The 19,490-nt window shown below is 40.6% G+C and overlaps 1 protein-coding gene across 1 annotated transcript in view; it reads right to left on the reverse strand.

The window, feature by feature from the left end:
• Positions 1–13,108, reverse strand: part of R3HDM2 (R3H domain containing 2) — a 65,811-nt gene extending 52,703 nt beyond the window's left edge. Inside the window, exon 1 of the mRNA XM_054294207.1 lies at positions 12,873–13,108. The gene's annotated coding sequence lies outside the window, so the exon portion shown is untranslated. The remainder of the gene's footprint in view (positions 1–12,872) is intronic.
• Between the last annotated feature and the right edge of the window lie 6,382 nt (positions 13,109–19,490).

The raw sequence follows: 19,490 nt of genomic DNA on the forward strand, positions 1-19,490 counted from the left end.
AGGGGAGGATTCCTTGCAGGATGAATGAATCAGCCCCAGCTCCCTGGGGCAGCCGTGGGATGCAGTGAGGGGGTGGCAGACACAGAGTGACGGTGACAGACGGGGTTTGGTGGAGAAATTTCAAGTTCAGAGCACTCAGGGAGGGTGGGCGGGACTGAGCTGGGCTTTGGCAGAGAGAGAGAGAGAGAGAGGAAAAAAAATGACCCAGATGCAGCAAAAAATGTGTGTCAGGAATAAAAAAATGAGTAAAGGTGGAAGGGAGGAATGGGAGGATGCAGATTGGAAAATGGCAGCAGGGACTGGGGAAAATGGGAATATTTTCTGGGATATTTCCTGCCCTAAAAGGGTCAGGGAGTCAGGACACATTGAAATCCTCCTCCTCACTGCAGAAATGAACGTGGAATTCCACCTCTGCTGCCTTTCTGCCACCTGCACTTTGCAGCTGTGAGCTCCCGCCTGGGGAGGGAATTAAAGCGAGGAAAGTTCTGAATTTCCAGCTCAGATGGATCTGGCAGCAGATCTGGGAAAGGCAGGAAGCTCCTGCTAAATAAACTCCTGTTCCTGGCCTTGTTTCTCAGGGAACAGAGCAAAAAATGAGGGTGGCAAAGGAGACACATGGCTGCAGCTGCCCACACACAGAGCTGGGGACGGAGGGGGCTGAAAATGGGGATTGAGGGGTCTGAGGGGGGATGGAGGGGGGATTGAGGGGTCAGAAATGGGGATTGAGGGGTTTGAGGTGGGGATTGAGAGGTTTGAGAAGGGATGGAGTGGTCAAAAATGGAGATTGAGGGGTCTGAAATGGGGATTGAAGGGTTTGAGGTGGGGATTGAGGGGTTTGAAGTGAGGATGGAGGGGTCTGACAGGGAGATTGAGGGGTCTGAAATGGGGATTGAGGGGTCTGAGGGGGGATTGAGGGGACATGGAGGGGTTTGAGTTGGGGATTGAGACGTTTGAGAAGGGATGGAGTGGTCAGAAATGGGAATTGAGTAGTTTGAGGTGGGGATTGAGGGGTTTGAGGGGGTCTGAGGGGGGGATGGAGGGGTTTGAGGTAGAGATAGAGGGGGATGGAGGGGTCTGAAATGGGGATTGAGGGGTCTAAGGTGGGATGGAGGGGTTTGAGGTAGAGATAGAGGGGGATGGAGGGGTCTGAGGTGGGGATTGAGTGGTCTGAGGGGGAGATGGAGGAGTTTGAGGGGAGATGGAGGGCTCAGAAATGGGGACTGAAGGGTTTGAGATGGGGATTGAGGGGTCTGAAATGGGGATGGAGGGGTCTGAGATGGGAATGGAGGGGTTTGAAGAGGGGATTGAGGGGTTTAAGGGGATATGGAGGGGTCTGAGGGGGGATTGAGGGGTCTGAGGGGGGATCGAGGGGTCAGAAATGGGGACTGAGGGGTTTGAGGGGAGATGGAGGGGTTTGAGGTGGGGATTGAGAGGTTTGAGAAGGGATGGAGGGGTCAAAAATGGGGATTGAGGGGTCTGAGGGAGGATGGAGGGGTCTGAGGGGGGCATTGAGGGGTCAGAAATGGGGACTGTGGGGTCTGAAATGAGGATTGAGGGGTTTGAGGGGAGATGAAGGGGTCTGAGGGGGGGACAGGGGGGACGAGAGCAGATGGAAGGGTCTGAAATGGGGATTGAGGGGAGATGGAGGGGTTTGAGGGGGTCTGCGAGGGGGATGGAGGGCTCTGAAATGGGGATTGAAGGGTCAGAAATAGGGATTGAGGAGTTTGAAGGGGGGATTGAGGGGCCTGAAATGGGGATGGAGGGGTCTGAGGTGGGGATTGAGGGGTTTGAAGTGAAAATGGAGGGGTGTGACAGGGAGATTGAGGGGTCTGAAATGGGGATTGAGGGGTTTGAAGAGGGGATTGAAGGGATTAAGGGGATATGGAGGGGTCTGAGGGGGGATGGAGGGGTCAAAAATTAGGATTGTGGGGTTTGAGGTGGGGATTGAGGGGTTTAAGGGGATATGGAGGGGTCTGAAGGGGGATTGAGGGGTCAGAAATGGGGATTGAGGGGTCTGAGGGGAGATGGAGGGGTTTGAGGTGGGGATTGAGAGGTTTGAGAAGGGATGGAGGGGTCAAAAATGGGAATTGAGTGGTTTGAGGTGGGGATTGAGGGCAATAACGAAAACTCGTGACTCTTTCCAGAGTCACATTTCAGTCTCCATTTTATAACATTACATTATATTCAGTATTATATCATTTTATAGTACTATATTATTTTATAATACTATATTATATTCAAGAATACTACACTCAACTATTCTAAAGAATACATCTCCCAATGGAATTGGGATACAACGGAAACCCAAATGAAATATTCACCTGTGGGTAAACAATCTGCAAACACATCCCAAAGCAGCAAAAAAGAGGAGCAGCAAATGAGATAATCATTGTTTTCAATTTTTTTTCAATTTTTTTTTCATTTTTTTCAATTGTTTTCCTTTTTCTTTTTTTTTCAATTTTTTTTCTTTTTTTTTCAATTGTTTTCATTTTTTTTCAATTTTTTTTCCTTTTTTTTCAATTATTTTCCTTTTCCTCTGAGGCTCCTCAGCTCCCCAGAACAACAATCCTGGCCAGGGGATTTTTCAGACAAAGTGAATTTTGTGACACCATCCCGAGGACACCTGCCCTTCCAGACTGGAGCTCAGACTAATTAACTAAAGAGTACAGATATTATATTTACAGAAAGCTAATAATAATGAAAATAATAATAATAATAAATAATGATAATAATGAAAACTCGTGACTCTCTCCAGAATCCCAACACAGTTTGGCCCTGATTGGCCAAAGAGTCAAAACAATTCACACCAGAATCCAATGAAACAATCTCCAAACACATTCCAAAGCAGCAAAACAGAGGAGAAGCAAATGAGATAATTACTGCTTTCATTTTTCATTTGTTTTCAATTTTTTTTTCATTTTTTTCAATTTTTTTTCTATTTTATTTCCAGTTATTTTCCTTTTCCTCTGAGGCTCCTCATCCCCCCAGGAGAACAACCCTGGCCAGGGGATTTTCAGACACTGTGACCGTGACACCCTCACCATCCTCGCTGCCCTCCCTGGCCTCACCCAAGCCCAGTCCATCCCATAATTTCCCCATTTTGCCCACTTTGGGGGCAGCATCACCCAGCACCCATCGCCTCCCATCCTCCCGCCGGGTACCAGTGACGCTCCGGCCAGCAATTCCCTGATTGGCTGCCCGGCAGCCAATGGGAGGTCGAGCTCCATAGCAACGGGGCGGTGTTGCCAGGGGCAACGGGGCGGGGGTGACTCAGGGAGAGGGAAATGGGGGCGGTGGGGCTGGGGGGGGGGGGAGGGGCTGGAATGAGGGATGGGGGCTCCAGGCTGCGCTGAAAATTCAATTTATTGTATGGAAAATGTCATTTATTGTATGGGAAATGCAGGTGATTGTACACAAAATGCGATTTATTGTATACAAAATTCAGGCTATTGTATACAATAATTTATTGTATTGAAAATTCAATTTATTGTATGGAAAATTCAGTTTATTGTATTCAAAATGCGGTTTGTTGTATACAATAACTTACTGTATGCAAAATGCAGTTTATTGCATACAAAATGCAATTTATTGTATGGAAAATGTCATTTATTGTATAGGAAATGCAGGTGATTGTACACAAAATGCGATTTATTGTATACAAAATTCAGGCTATTGTATACAATAATTTATTGTATTGAAAATTCAATTTATTGTATGGAAAATTCAGTTTATTGTATTCAAAATGCGGTTTGTTGTATACAATAACTTACTGTATGCAAAATGCAGTTTATTGCATACAAAATGCAATTTATTATATGGAAAATGTCATTTATTGTATGGAAAATGGGATTTATTGTATACAATAACTTATTGTAAGCAAAATGCAACTCAATGTACAGAAAATGTCATTTATTGTATACAAAATGCAGGTTATTGTATGCAATAGCTTATTGTATACAAAATGCCATTTATTGTATACAAAATGCAGTTTATTGCATATAAAATTCAGTTTATTGTGTACAATAACTTATTGTATGCACAGTGCAATTAATTGTATAGTAAATTCATTTATTGTATACAAAATGCAGTTTATTGTATACAAACTGCAGTTTATTGCATACAAAATGCCCTTTATTGTATGGAAAATGTCATTTATTGTATAGGAAATGCAGGTGATTGTACACAAAATGCGATTTATTGTATACAAAATTCGGGTTATTGTATACAATAATTGATTGTATGGAAAATTCAGTTTATTGTATAGGAAATGCAGTTTGTTGTATACAATAACTTATTGTACAGGAAATGCTGTTTATTGTATAGGAGAGGCAGTTTATTGCATACAAGAACTTATCGTATGCAAAATGCAATTTATTTTATATTAAATGCATCTTATTGTATACAAAATGCAGTTTATTGTATACAAAGTGCAGTTGATTGTATACAATAATTTATTGTATAAGAAAAGCCATTTATTGTATACAAAATGCCATTTATTGCATACAAAATGCTGTTTATTGTATAGGAAATGAATTTATTGTATCCAAAATGTCATTTATTGTATACAAAATGCAATTTATTGTGTACAATAATTTATTGTATACAAAATGCAGGTTTTTGCATACAAATTGCCATTTATTGTATACAATAACTTATTGTATAGGAAATGCAGCTTATTGTATCCAAAATGCAACTTACTGTATAAAAAATGCAATTTATTGTGTACAACAACTTACTGTATATAAAATGCAGTTTATTGTATACATGAAGTTATTGCATTCAAAATGCCATTTATTGTATTCAAAATGCAATTTATTGTACACAAAAAGCAATCTGTTGTATACAATAACTCATTGTATAGGAAATGCAGTTTATTGTATAGGAAATGCAGTTTATTGTATACAAAATGTCATTTATTATATACAATAATTGACTGTATAGAAAACGCAACTTGTTGTATAAAATAATTTATTGTATACAAAATGCCATTTATTGTACCCAAAATGTCATTTATTGTATACAAAGTGCAGCTGGTTGTATACAAACTGCAGTTTGTTGTATACAATAACTTATTGTATAAGAAAAGCCATTTATTGTATACAAAATGCAGTTTATTGCATACAAAATGCAATTTATTGTATGGAAAATGTCATTTCTTGTATAGGAAATGCAGTTTGTTGTATACAATAACTTACTGTATGCAAAATGCAGTTTATTGCATACAAAATGCAATTTATTGTATGGAAAATGCAATTTATTGTATACAAAATTCAGGTTACTGTATACAATAATTTATTGTATTGAAAATTCAATTTATTGTATAGGAAATGCGGTTTGTTGCATACAATAACTTATTGTATAGGAAATGATGTTTATTGTATAGGAGAGGCAGTTTATTGCATACAATAACTTATTGTATGCAAAATGCAATTTATTTTATAGTAAATGCAATTTATTTTATAGTAAATGCAACTTATTGTATACAAAATGCAGTTGATTGTATACAATAACTTATTGTATAAGAAAAGCCATTTATTGTATACAAAATGCAGTTTATTGTATACAAAATGCCATTTATTGTATACAATAACTTATTGTATAGGAAAAGCCATTTATTGTATACAAAATGCAGTTTATTGTATACAAAATGCCATTTATTGTATACAATAACTTATTGTATAGGAAATGCAACTTGCTGTATAGAGTAAGTTACTGTATACAAAATGCCATTTATTTTATCCAAAATGCCATTTATTGTATCCAAAATGCAATTTATTGCATACAAAATGTCATTTAATGTATACAAACTGCAGTTTATGGTATACAAAATGCCATTTATTGCATACAAAATGCAATTTATTGTATACAAAATGCAATTTATTGCATACAAACTGCAGTTTATTGTATACACGGAGTCAATTTCCCATCCAGGGAATTCCACAGGAAGGAGTTTTTAGTGTGATAAAAATGTCCTGAAATGGCTCCATCAGGTAAAAATCCTTTAGAGCTCCTTCCCCTCCCAGCTCCCACCAGGACAAACACCCCAAAAACCCCAAAAAACCCCAAAAACCCCCAAAATTCATCAACCTCAAAGCCACCTCTCCTGAATTCTCTCCTCATTATCAACAACAGAAAAATTATTTCATTCATTCCTCCCTCCCTCACAGCTCCTTTAATTTCATTTCAGGCTCAGCAAGAACCTCCTCACCCTCATTTCCCAAAATCTGGAGGAGGAAAAAAACCCAAATTCAACAGGAAAAAAACTCAAATTCAACAGGAAAATAAAAAAACCCAGCAAGATTCTGCCTTACTGTCTGTATCATTTCTCTGTTTCTTTTAGCATTGCATTTTTAATATCATATCTATCAGAAAATAAGAAGTCGAGATTCTCATGCAGGGAATTCCACAGCAAGTGTAATAAATTAAAAATCAGTGTGATAAAAATGTCCTGAAATGGCTCCATCAGGTAAAAATCCTTTAGAGCTCCTTCCCCTCCCAGCTCCCACCAGGACAAACACCCCAAAAACCCCAAAAACCCCAAAAAAACCCAAAAATCCCAAAATTCATCAACCTCAAAGCCACTTCTCCTGAATTCTCTCATTATTACCAACAACAGAAAGAATTAATTAATGAATTCCTCACAGCTCCTTTAATTTCACTTCAGGCTCAGCAAGAACCTCCTCACCCTCATTTCCCAAAATCTGGAGGAGGAAAAAAACCCAAATTCAACAGGAAAAAACCCCAAATTCAACAGGAAAAAAACCCAAAAAACAGCAAAAAATAATTCCCCCCATGAGGCTGGAGGTGCCTGCAGTGCCTGTGCTGAGTCACTGCTTGAAATCCTCATTTCCACCCCCTCATGACATCAAATTCTGAAATAATGATGCAGATGGAAGGGTTTGGACTCCAATAAAAAGAATTTAAAACTTTTTATGAACGTGCATAGAGGAAATGCAGAGTCCAAGGGAATGCTGGGGAAGCAGGAGGTTTCCTTGTGGAAAACACCTCAAATTAAACATCATTTAATAAAGAATTAAATATTCTGGTGTTTTGTTACCTCCCTCCATCAAGATTAAACTCAGGACAGGTGAAAACTTTTTTTCACTTTATTCCAAAACTGTGGCCTGGGCTGTCAAAATAATCTCCATGTGATACCCAGGAATCACAGAGGTGAATAAAAGTTTTATGCTTAGATTTTATACAAATAATTTTATATTTTACAGAAATAATTTTTTATGTTATAGAAATATTTTTCTATGTTACAGAAATTTTTATGCTAATATTTTTTGTTTTGTAGAAATATTTTATATAAATATTTTTCTATTTTATAGAAATTTTATATCTTATACAAATATTTTTCTATTTTATATAAATAATTTAATATAAATATTTTCTATTTTATATAATTTTATATGTTATAGAAATATTTTCTATTTTATATAAATATTTTAATACTAATATTTTTTGTTTTACAGAAATATTTTATACTAATATTTTTCTATTTTATAGAAATTTTATATCTCATACAAATATTTTTCTATTTTATACAAATATTTTCCTATTTTATAGAAAAAAAATTATATTTTATAGAAGTATTTTATATTTTATAGTAATAATTTTATATTTTATAGAAATATTTTTATGGGATTAAACAGTTTTAAACAGGCCTGAGGAACAGTTCCTTAAGAAAAATGGGATTAAACTGTTTTAAACAGGCCCGAGGAACACTTCCCTAAGAAAAATGGGATTAAACTGTTTTCCTTGAGAAAAATGGGATTAAACAGTTCTAAACAGGCCTAAGGAATCCTTCCCTGAGAAAAATGGGATTTCTGCAGTTTTAAATACTAAGGAACCCTTCCCTAAGAAAAATGGGATTAAACAGTTTTAAACAGGCCTGAGGAACCCTTCCCTAAGAAAAATGGCATTAAATTGTTTTAATTTCAAGTTTTCCAAGCCTGGAGCTCTCAGCAGCAAGGGCCACTCTCAGACCCGCAGCTGAACAAAATGTGAAATTATTGATTTGATGTTGAAAAAAACAGGATCCTGCTGCTCCTTTTTCCTTTCATTTTTGGGAGATGCTTTAGGCTGAGCAAGAACATTCTCACCCTTCCTTTCTAAAATCTCTGTGAGGAAAAAAAACCCAAATTCAACAGCAAAAAATTCAACCCCAAAAGAGTCAAAAAGTGAAGGATGATCCCAGACACTGAGGGAAAGGAACCAAGTGCACAAACAGGCCTGGAGTTAAACAGGCCTGAGGAAAAATTCCCTGAGAAAAATGGGATTAAACACTTTTAAACAGGCCTGAGGAACACTTCCCTAAGAAAAATGGAATTAAATTGTTTTAATTTCAAGTTTTCCAAGCCTGGAGCTCTCAGCAGCAAGGGCCACTCTCAGACCCGCAGCTGAACAAAATGTGAAATTATGGATTAGATGTTGAAAAGAAAGAAATGGTGATCCTGCTGCTCCTTTTTCATTTCAGTTTTGGGATCTGCTTTAAAACCTTCTCACCCTTCCCTTCCAAAATCTCTGTAAGGAAAAAATCCTAAATTCAACAGCAAAAAATTCAACCCCAAAAGAGCCAAAAAGTGAAGGATGATCCCAGACACTGAGGGAAAGGAACCAAGTGCACAAACAGGCCTGGAGTTAAACAGGCCTGAGGAAAAATTCCCTGAGAAAAATGGGATTAAACTGTTTTAAACAGGCCTGAGGAACAGTTCCCTAAGAAAAATGGGATTAAACAGTTCTAAACAGGCCTAAGGAACCCTTCCCTAAGAAAAATGGCATTAAATTGTTTTAATTTCAAGTTTTCCAAGCCTGGAGCTCTCCGCAGCAAGGGCCACTCTCAGTCCTGCTGCTGAACAAAAAGTTCTCTGTCCTGTTAATCCCTCATGTAGGAAAAGTGAAATTATTGATTTGATGTTCAAAAGAAAGGAAATTATGATCCTGCTGCTCCCTTTTCCCTTTTATTTTTGGGAGGTGCTTTAAAACCTCACCCTTCCCTTCCAAAATCTCTGTGAGGAAAAAATCCTAAATTCAACAGCAAAAAATCCAACCCCAAAAGAGCCAAAAAGGTGCAGGATGATCAATGCCCCAGCCCTGGGGAACAAAGGGAATGCTCCCAATGCAGCACCAGAGCTTTGTGGACAGATCCTGTGCCGAATTTCTGGCACAGAGGGGAGGAATTCAGGCTGAGAATTCCCTGTCAGAGCTCCCAGCTCCATTTCACAGCATTTCCCACGTCCCCAGCCTGAGCTATTCCTGTCTCCATCATCCCCAGAGCAGGGAAACGCTGCCCTGACGTCAAAGCAGTTTCCCAGCAACGATGAATGAACAGGGCTGTCCACCACAGGGCTTTCCTGAAAAGCCAGGGATTCATCCACCTGCTTCCCTCAGGGCCAGGAGGCTAAAGGGCTGTCCAAAACTGTTTAATCCCATTTTTCTTAGGGAACTGTTCCTCAGGCCTGTTTAAAACTGCAGAAATCCCATTTTTCTAAGGGAAGTGTTCCTCAGGCCTGTTAAAACTTTTTAATCCCATTTTTCTTAGGGAACTGTTCCTGAGACCTGTTAAAACTGCAGAAATCCCATTTTTCTTAGGGAAGGGTTCCTTAGGCCTGTCTAAAACTGTTTAATCCCATTTTTTCTTAGGGAAGTGTTCCTCAGGCCTGTTTAAAACTGCAGAAACCCCTCCACTGATTTTTTAGAGAAACTCGAGCAGAATTCCTTCTACCTGCAGCAGAGGTACCAACCAGGACAACCAACCAGGGAAACACGGAAAACCAAGCAGGAAAGCATGGAAAACCAACCAGAAAAAAAATGGAAAACCAATCAGGAAAATCAAGCAGGAAAACATGGAAAACTAGCCAGGGAAACAAGGAAGATCAACCAGGAAAATCAACCAGGACAACATGGAAAACCAACCAGGAAAACCTACTAGGAGAACATGGAAAACTAACCAGGAAAATGTGGAAAACCAAGCAGGAAAACAAGGAAAACCAAGCAGGAGAACATGGAAAACTAACCAGGAAAACAACCAGGAAAGCCTGGGAAACCAACCAGGAAAAAAATGGAAAACCAAGCAGGAAAACCAAGCAGGAAAACATGGAAAACTAACCAGGAGAACGTGGAAAACCAACCAGGAAAACAAGGAAAGACAACCTGGAAAACCAACCAGGAAAACATGGGAAAACTAACCAGGGAAATCAACCAGGAGAACATGGAAAACCAAGCAGGGAAACCTGGAAAACTAACCAGGAAAACCTGGAAAATCAAGCAGGAAAACCAAGCACAAAAACAAGGAAAACCAAGCACGGAAACCTGGAAAACTAACCAGGAAAATCAACCAGGAAAACATGGAAAACTAACCAGGAAAACCAAGCACGAAAAAATGGAAATCCAAGCAGGAAAAAAATGGAAATCCAAGCCGGAAAACCAAGCAGGAAAAAATGGAAAACCAAGCAGGAAAAAATGGAAATCCAAGGGGGAAAACGTGGAAAACCAAGGGGGAAAACGTGGAAAACTCTCCTCCTGCTGGGACCTGCTCCTGTGGCCAGCCTGTGCCAGGCAGGAGCAGCAGCACTGAAAATCTGGATGAGGGAACAAGGAATTCCCTGCCCTTGCCCAGCTGGCAAACACAAAGTCTGTCCAGCAGCTCCCAGAAAAGCTCCAGAGGAGAAAAGGAAAAGGCAGGAAGGTTATGGGGATCCCTCCTCCTGCTTTTCCCCACACTCATCCCATGGCAGACTCTGGGTGTTCTCCAGGTGAGACCCAGAAATGGATTAAACAGGGGAAAAAAAAAATAAATAGGGAAATAATGATTCAGAGAAAAAAATTAATTTTATTTGTTGGCTGCCAGCAGAAGTTGGGATGGAGTGTGAGGAGCAGGCAGAGAGATCCCGAGATCCCAAAGTACAATAACCACACCTCAATCCTAAAAAAACCCAGCTCCCAGCACTAAATCTGGGGTGAGGAGAGCAAAACTTAATTTACATTAAATTTACATTAATTTAAAAATGAGGTTAATGTATCAGTGAACACAAGCACCATCCTACAGAACACCAAATTGCATAAGCCACCCCAAAAACGTCACAGGGCACCACGCCAACCCAACAACCAACATTCCCCATCAACTAAAGAAATAAATCCACTAAAAATAATTCAGAAAAAGAGCTGGGAAGGTTCTGTCTCTGCAGAACGAGGGGAACCACCCAGGAGCAAGCTGGAGAAGTTGGGATGGAGTGTGGAGTGTGAGGGGCAGGCAGAGAGATGCCGAGATCCCAAAGTACAACAACCACACCTCAATCCTAAAAAAATCCAGTTCCCGGCACTAAATCTGGGATGAGGAGAACACAACTTCTCCTAGGCAAAACTGCATGATGTGAGGAGGGGGAAAATCAATCCAAGCTCATCATTCCACTAAACTCAGCTCAGTGAGGGGTTTAAATTAATTTACATTAACTTAAAAATGAGGTTAATGTATCAGTGAACACAAGAACCACCCTACAGAACACCAAATTGCATAAGCCACCCCAAAAACGTCACAGGGCACGACGCCAACCCAACAACCAACATTCCCCCATCAAATAACCAGTTCCAAAGAAATAAATCCACTAAAAAATAACATAGAAAAGGAGCAGAGAAGGTTCTGTCTCTGCAGAACGAGGGGAACTACCCAGGAGCAAGCTGGGGAAGTTGGGATGGAGTGTGGAGTGTGAGGAGCAGGCAGAGAGATCCCAAAGTACAATAACCACACCTCAATCCCAAAAAAACCCAGCTCCCAGCACTAAATCTGGGATGAGGAGAGCAGAACTTAATTTACATTAAATTTACATTAATTTAAAAATGGGGTTAATGGATCAGTGAACACAAGCCCCATCCTACAGAACACCAAATTGCATAAGCCACCCCAAAAACGTCACAGGGCATGATGCCAAGCCGGCAACCAACATTCCCCCATCAAATAAAAAGCTTTAAACACATAAATCCACTAAAAAATAACCCAGAGAAAGAGCTGGGAAGGTTTTGTCTGTGCACAACCTGCAGAAGTTGGGATGGAGTGTGGAGTGTGAGGAGCAGGCAGAGAGATGCCGAGATCCCAAAGTACAACAACCACACCTCAATCCTAAAAAAATCCAGTTCCCGGCACTAAATCTGGGATGAGGAGAGCACAACTTCTCCTAGGCAAAACTGCATGATGGACACAGGTGAGGAGGGGGAAAATCAATCCAAGCTCATCATTCCTCTAAACTCAGCTCAGTGAGGGGTTTAAATTAATTTACATTAACTTAAAAATGAAGTTAATAGATCAGTGAACACAAGCACCATCCTACAGAACACCAAATTGCATAAGCCACCCCAAAAACGTCACAGGGCATGATGCCAAGCCAGTAACCAACATTCCTCATCAATTAAAAACCTCCAAACACATAAGTCCACTAAAAAATAACCCAGAAAAGGATCAGGGAAGGTTCTGTCTGTGCAGAACGAGGGGAAGTACCCAGGAGCAAGCTGCAGACGTCGGAGCACAAGGAGATTCCATGATGCTGTCAGGGGAACTCCTTAATGACACGGCAGAGCACAGGGGATTCCCTCTCTCCCTCTCTCCGAGGTGAATCCCCGGCACAATCACAAAAGGAACAAGAGCAGAGCTCATCTCACCCTCCCAAACCCCCTCAGAGCCACATTTTTATCTAGTCCAGCTCCATTTTAAATTAACAGCAGCAGAAATCCTGGCGTCTTCCAAGGGGAGAGCCACACTGAAATATTCACCCACATTCACGCCGGGGAAAGGGGGGGGGGAAAGAAAAGTCTGACCAATTTTTTTTTTTTTTTTTCCCTCTCAAACAATTAAAACCTCATTCTAAAAATAAACTCACCCTGGTGGTTCTGCACTCTGAGCACGTCAGCTGTTTGCTGATTTCAGCGGAGACTCCATGGCCACGAGCAGTTCAAGAGGAATTCTGCCAGGATAATCCGGCTCCCGGGGAGCCCCCGCCAGCTCTCCCGAATAAAAAATACCCACAAAACCCCCCAAAAACCTGATTTCTGCTGCTGCTGGGGGCTCTGACAAGCAGCTCAGCAGCTCCTGGAGATGTCAGCACAGCTCTGCCAACAGCCACATCCACACAGCCCCCTCCTGCTCTCCTGCAAATCTTCAATGGAGCTGCTGCCTCCGCGCAGCCGGAGCCGCGTTAAAGACGCAGCATCCGTCCCCCAGCAGCCCTGGAGAAACACAGGGAGGATCTGGGGGTCCTGAGGGGTGCTCAGAGCTCCTACAGCCAGGTCAGAGTGCTCAGGAGATCTGTGTGCTGCAGGGCTGGGCTCAGGTGTGCCCAGGTGGGACATGAGGGCTCGGAAGGGGAGGAAGGTGAAATTATGGAATGCTGTGGGTGGGAAGGGACCTTAAAGCTCCTCTCATTCCACCCCCTTGCTGTATTTAAGAGATATAAAACTATCAGAGATATAAAACTATCAGAGATACAATACTATCAGAGTATTTAGGAGATTTGTGTGCTGGAGGGCTGGGCCCAGGTGTGCCCAGCTGGGACATGAGGGCTTGAAAAGGGAGGAAGGTGAAGAAAGGATCTGAAAATGGAATCATGGAATGGTTTGGGTGGAAAGGGACCTTAAACTCATCTCATTCCATCCCCTTGCTGTATTTAAGAGATATAAAACTATCAGAGATATAATATATCAGAGAGATAATACTACCAGAGTATTTAAGAGATTTGTGTACTCAGAAGTGCTGAAGGACAGCTGGGGCTGTGGCCCAGGTGTGCCCAGCTGGGACATGAGGGCTTGAGAGGGGAGGAAGGTGAAGAAAGATCTGAAAATGGAACCATGGAATGGTTTGGGTGGAAAGGGACCTCAAACTCATCTCATTCCACCCCCTTGCTGTATTTAAGAGATATAATACTATCAGAATATTTAAGAGATTTCAGTGCTGGAGGGCAGCAGAGAACACCTGGGGCTGTGGCTCAGGTGTGCCCAGGTGGGACATGAGGGCTGGAAAGGGGAGGAAGGTGAAGAAAGGATCTGAAAATGGAACCATGGAATGGTTTGGGTCCACCTCATTCCACCCCCTTGCTGTATTTAAGAGATATAAAACTATCAGAGATATAAAACTATCAGACATAAAATACTATCAGAGATATAATACTATGAGTATTTAAGAGATTTGTGTGCTGGAGGGCTGGGCCCAGGTGTGCCCAGGTGGGACATGAGGGCTGGAAAGGGGAGGAAGGTGAAGAAAGGATCTGAAAATGGAATCATGGAATGGTTTGGGCGGAAAGGGACCTCAAACTCATCTCATTCCACCCCCTTGCTGTATTTAAGAGATATAAAACTATCAGAGATATAATACTATGAGTATTTAAGAGATTTGTGTACCATATATTTTTTAATATATGATAGTATTATAAAGTTATAAATTAACCTTTCAAAAACACGGAGTCAGATCCATCATTCCTCCCTGCCACAGGGGTCCAGGACACGAACATCACAGACATCACCCAGCCCCTCAAGTATCTGACTCTATGACAGAATATTTAATATATCATAGACTCTGTGACAGTATATTTCATATATGATACTCTGACTCTGACAGTATATTTAACAGTCTGACTCTATGATAGTATATATTTAATATATGATAGTCTACCTCTATGATAGCATATTTAATATATCATAAACTCTATGACTGTATATTTAATATAGGATAATCTGACACTATGATAGTATATTTAATACATCATAGACTCTATAACAGTATATTTAATATATAATATGACTCTATGATGGCATATTTAATATATGATAGTCTGACTCTATGATAGCATATTTAATATACCATAAACTCTATGATAGTGTATTTAAGATATGATAGTCTGACTGTGATAGACTATCATATATTAAATATACAATCATAGTCAGACTATATGACTCTATGATAGTATATTTAATATATGATAGTATATATTTAATATATGATAGTCTGACTCTACGGTAGCATATTTAATATATCATAAATCTATTACAGTATATTTAATATATCATAGACTCTATGATAGTGTATTTAATATATGATAATCTGACTCTGTGATAGACTACCATATATTAAATATACAGTCATAGAGTCAGACTATCATATATTAAATATATACTATCATATATTAAACACACTATCATAGAGTCAGTATATTTAATATATGATAGTCTGACTCTATGATAGCATATTTAATATATCACAAACTCTATGACAGTATATTTAATATATGATAATCTGACTCCATGACAGTATATTTAATATATCACATAGTATATTTAATATATGATAGTCTGACTCTATGACAGTATATTTAATATATCACAGACCCTGTGACAGTACATTTAATATATGATTGACTCTATGACAGTATATTTAATATATAATAGTCTGACTCAATGGATGTATATTTAATATATCAGATAGTATATTTAATATATGATAGTCTGACTCTGTGGCAGTATATTTAATACATCACAGACTCTGCGACAGTATATTTAATATATGATTGACTCTATGATAGTATATTTAATACATAATAGTCTGACTCAATGAATGTATATTTAACATACCAGATAGTGTATTTAATATATGATAGTCTGACTCTATGGCAGTATATTTAATATATCACAGACTCTGTGACAGTATATTTAATCTGTGCTGGTCTCTGAGCCCCTGCAGGCTCTGGCGCCACCCAGGGCAGCCAGAGGAGTGTCCCGGGTGTCCCCACAGCTCTGCCACCCATGAACCCGCAGCCAATGTCTCGGTTCAGCCGCGCGGGCAGGGCGGGCTCATTCAGCCCCAGCCCTGATGAATGAATAATTCAGCAGCAGGAATGCCGCAGTACAGAGCGAGCCCGGCGAGGATCAAACACAAACCCGGAGCTGCTCCGTGGGGCGGAGGGAGGGAGGAGAGGGGGCAGCACACAAACCCGGAGCTGCTCCATGAGAGGGAGGGAGGAGAAGGGGCAGCACATAAACCCGGAGCTGCTCCGTGGGGCGGAGGAGAGGGGGCAGCACATAAACCCGGCGCTGCTCCGTGGGGCGGAGGGAGGGAGGAGAGGGGGCAGCACATAAACCCGGCGCTGCTCCGTGGGGCGGAGGGAGGGAGGAGAGGGGGCAGCACATAAACCCGGCGCTGCTCCGTGGGGCGGAGGGAGGGAGGAGAAGGGGTAGCACATAAACCCGGAGTCGCTCCATGGGAGGGAGGGAGGAGAGGGGCAGCACACAAACCCGGAGCTGCTCCGTGGGATAGAGGGGAGGGAGAAGGGGGGAGAACGTAAATCCGGAGCTGCTCCATGGGGCGGAGGGAGCAGCACATAAACCCGGAGCTGCTCCATGGGATGAGGGGAGGGAGCAGAGGGGCAGCACACAAACCCGGAGCTGCTCCGTGGGATGGAGGAGAGGGGGCAGCACATAAACCCGGAGCTGGGACGGGATGGAGGAGAGGGGGCAGCACATAAACCCGGAGCTGCTCCATGGGAGGGAGCAGAGGGGCAGCACACAAACCCGGAGCTGCCCCATGGGATGAGGGGAGGGAGCAGCACACAAACCCGGAGCTGGGACGGGATGGAGGGATGGAGGAGAGGGGGCAGCACATAAACCCGGAGCTGGGACGGGATGGAGGAGAGGGGGCAGCACACAAACCCGGAGCTGGGACGGGATGGAGGGATGGAGGAAAGGGAGCAGCACACAAACCCGGAGCTGGGACGGGAGGGAGGGAGCAGAGGGGCAGCACACAAACCCGGAGCTGGGACGGGAGGGAGGGAGCAGAGGGGCAGCACACAAACCCGGAGCTGCTCCATGGGATGAGGGGAGGGAGCAGCACACAAACCCGGAGCTGGGACGGGAGGGAGGGAGCAGAGGGGCAGCACGAGGGGGCAGCACGGGGGGTCCCAGCTGCACCCCCAGCCCAGCCCAGCGCTCCCCTCTGAAATGGGATTTCACCCCACTTTGTTCAGGCAGCAGCACAATTCCAGGCTGGGTCCTGGTGCCCTTCTGGCTCTGGATCGGGCCCAGAAAAGGAAAAGCAGCCCCAGAGGAGGGGGTGGGGGTGGGTGAGACCCCAAATTCAGCCGCCCAGGCACCCCCATTCAGCACCCAGAACTGTCCCAATATTCTACCTAAAATTCCAGCTAAATATAGATAAATATGAGATCTATTTTAAATATATATAAATATACAAACCCTATATACATATATAAACAAAAATATTAAAATTAAAATATAAATATATAAATATAAATATACAAGATATATATAAAAATATAACATTATCTAAATATATAAAATAAAAATATAAAAACAATATAAATATAAAAATATATATTATAATATATATAAATATATAAAATATATAAATATATAAAAATATATAAATAAAATATAAAAATATAAATATTAAAATATATAAGATATAAAAATATATGAATATATATAAAGACAAAATATATGAATATATATAATAAAAATATAAAAATTAAAAGAAATATATAAATATAATTAAAATAGAAAAATATATAGAATATATATAAATATATTAAAACAAAAATGTAAATATTAAAAATGAAATATTGAAATAATAGCTACATAAAAATATTTATAAAATATTAATATATAAATAAAATGGAAATTAATATTGAAATATAAAAATAGCATAAACATTGAATGTATTTAATAAAAGTATTAAATATGGAAATATAAATACATAAAATATAAATAGAAAAATTAAAATAGAAAAATTATATAAATATATTAAATGTATGTAAATATAATAATAAATATACAAAATAAAAACTAAATTATGAAAATTAAATAAATACATAGAATATATATATATTTTTATATATATATATATGTATGTATATGTATATATGGATGTATATAAGCTGGAAACTGTTAACCACTCCCTTAATTATTGATAATTAATTATTAATTAGCCCCAGGCAGAGGCACAGCCCCTTTATCCCAGTTTGCCACTGAAGGAAAAAATGGAATTTCCAGGTTTTGCAGGAAGATTTTGGCAGATGGTTGAGTTCTCCCCTCCTCTCCCAGCTTCAAAAATAGCTCAGAAAATCAGATTTTCCCTCCTTCCTCGTGAGCAACAATTCTGGCTTCCCAGGGACTTGTGAGAGGGGAAATTGCCATTAATGAGAAAACACAGAGTGAGTTTTTATAACGAAAAATAAAATTTAAAACCTATTAACTCCAGACTTAGAGGTTTTACAGAATTATTTTTGAGTTTTCCCAAAAAACATTCAAATAAATCCTGGATTCCCTGAGAGAGGAAATTGCCATTCATAAGGAAATACAGAGTGTGTTTTTATAAAGAGAAATAAAATTGTGTAGAAAATACACAGCGAGTTTTAATAAGGAAAAATAAAATTAAAAATCTACAAACTCCAGACTTAGAGGTTTTCCATAAACATTTTTGGGTTCTCCCAAAAAACATGAAATTAAATCCTGGTTTCCCAGGGACTTGTGGGAGGGGAAATTGCCATTAATAAGAAAATACAGAGTGAGTTTTAATAAAGACAAATAAAATTTAAAACCTATTAACTCCGGATTTAGAGGTTTTCCATAAATATTTTTGAGTTTTCCCAAAAAACATTCAAATAAATCCTGGTTTCCCTGAGAGGGGAAAGTGCCACTAATGAGATGAGCTTTAAGGTCCCTCCCAAACCAAAATTGGGATTTTTTGGAATCCTGGGATTCCAAAATTCCCTGGTAAAAGGGAACTTTTGCTCTCTCCCCGGTGGGAATTTGGGGTTTTTCCATGTTTTGGGGGCTCAGTGAGGGGTTCAGGTCCAAGGAGAACAAATGCTGCCATAAATTTCATGTCTGAAACCAAGGTGCGGGAGAGAAAAGCCCAAAATTTTGCCATTTTTGGGTCAAATCCCAACAGGATTGGGCTCAAAGCTCCTGGTCCTTTGAATAAAATCCCATTTCCTCATGGAGTTTCCTGCCTAAGAAAGGTCAATTTTAGGATAACACCTTCCCAAACAAAGTGAATTTTGTGTCTAAACTCAGCTCGGGAGGAATTAATTCCTCAAAGAAAAAACCAAAAAAAATGTCAAAGCAAGAGCAAAAAAAATTGGAAAAAAATCATTAAAAAAAAAAAAATTTAAGGGAGTTGCTGTGCTGAGTGGGATGGGCCTGCCCACACTCAATGAAACCCAAAATTGTGAATTTTTCTGGGAAAAAGAGGAGCAGCAGTGACTCAGCCTGCAGCACACGCAGATCCTGGGACTGGGGCTCCTGTGGGATTGGGGCTCCTGTGGGATTGGGGCTCCTGTGGGATTTGGGGCTCCTGTTCCTGTGGGATTGGGGCCCCTGTGGGATTGGGGCTCCTGTGGGACTGGGGCTCCCGTGGGACTGGGGCTCCTGTTTCTGTGGGATTGGGGCTCCTGTGGGATTGGGGCTCCTGTTCCTGTGGGATTGGGGCTCCTGTG

This window comes from Melozone crissalis, unplaced genomic scaffold, assembly GCF_028551555.1.
Source record: "Melozone crissalis strain CALT ecotype California unplaced genomic scaffold, PUWL_Pcris_2 ptg000222l_1, whole genome shotgun sequence".
Lineage (NCBI taxonomy): Eukaryota > Metazoa > Chordata > Aves > Passeriformes > Passerellidae > Melozone > Melozone crissalis.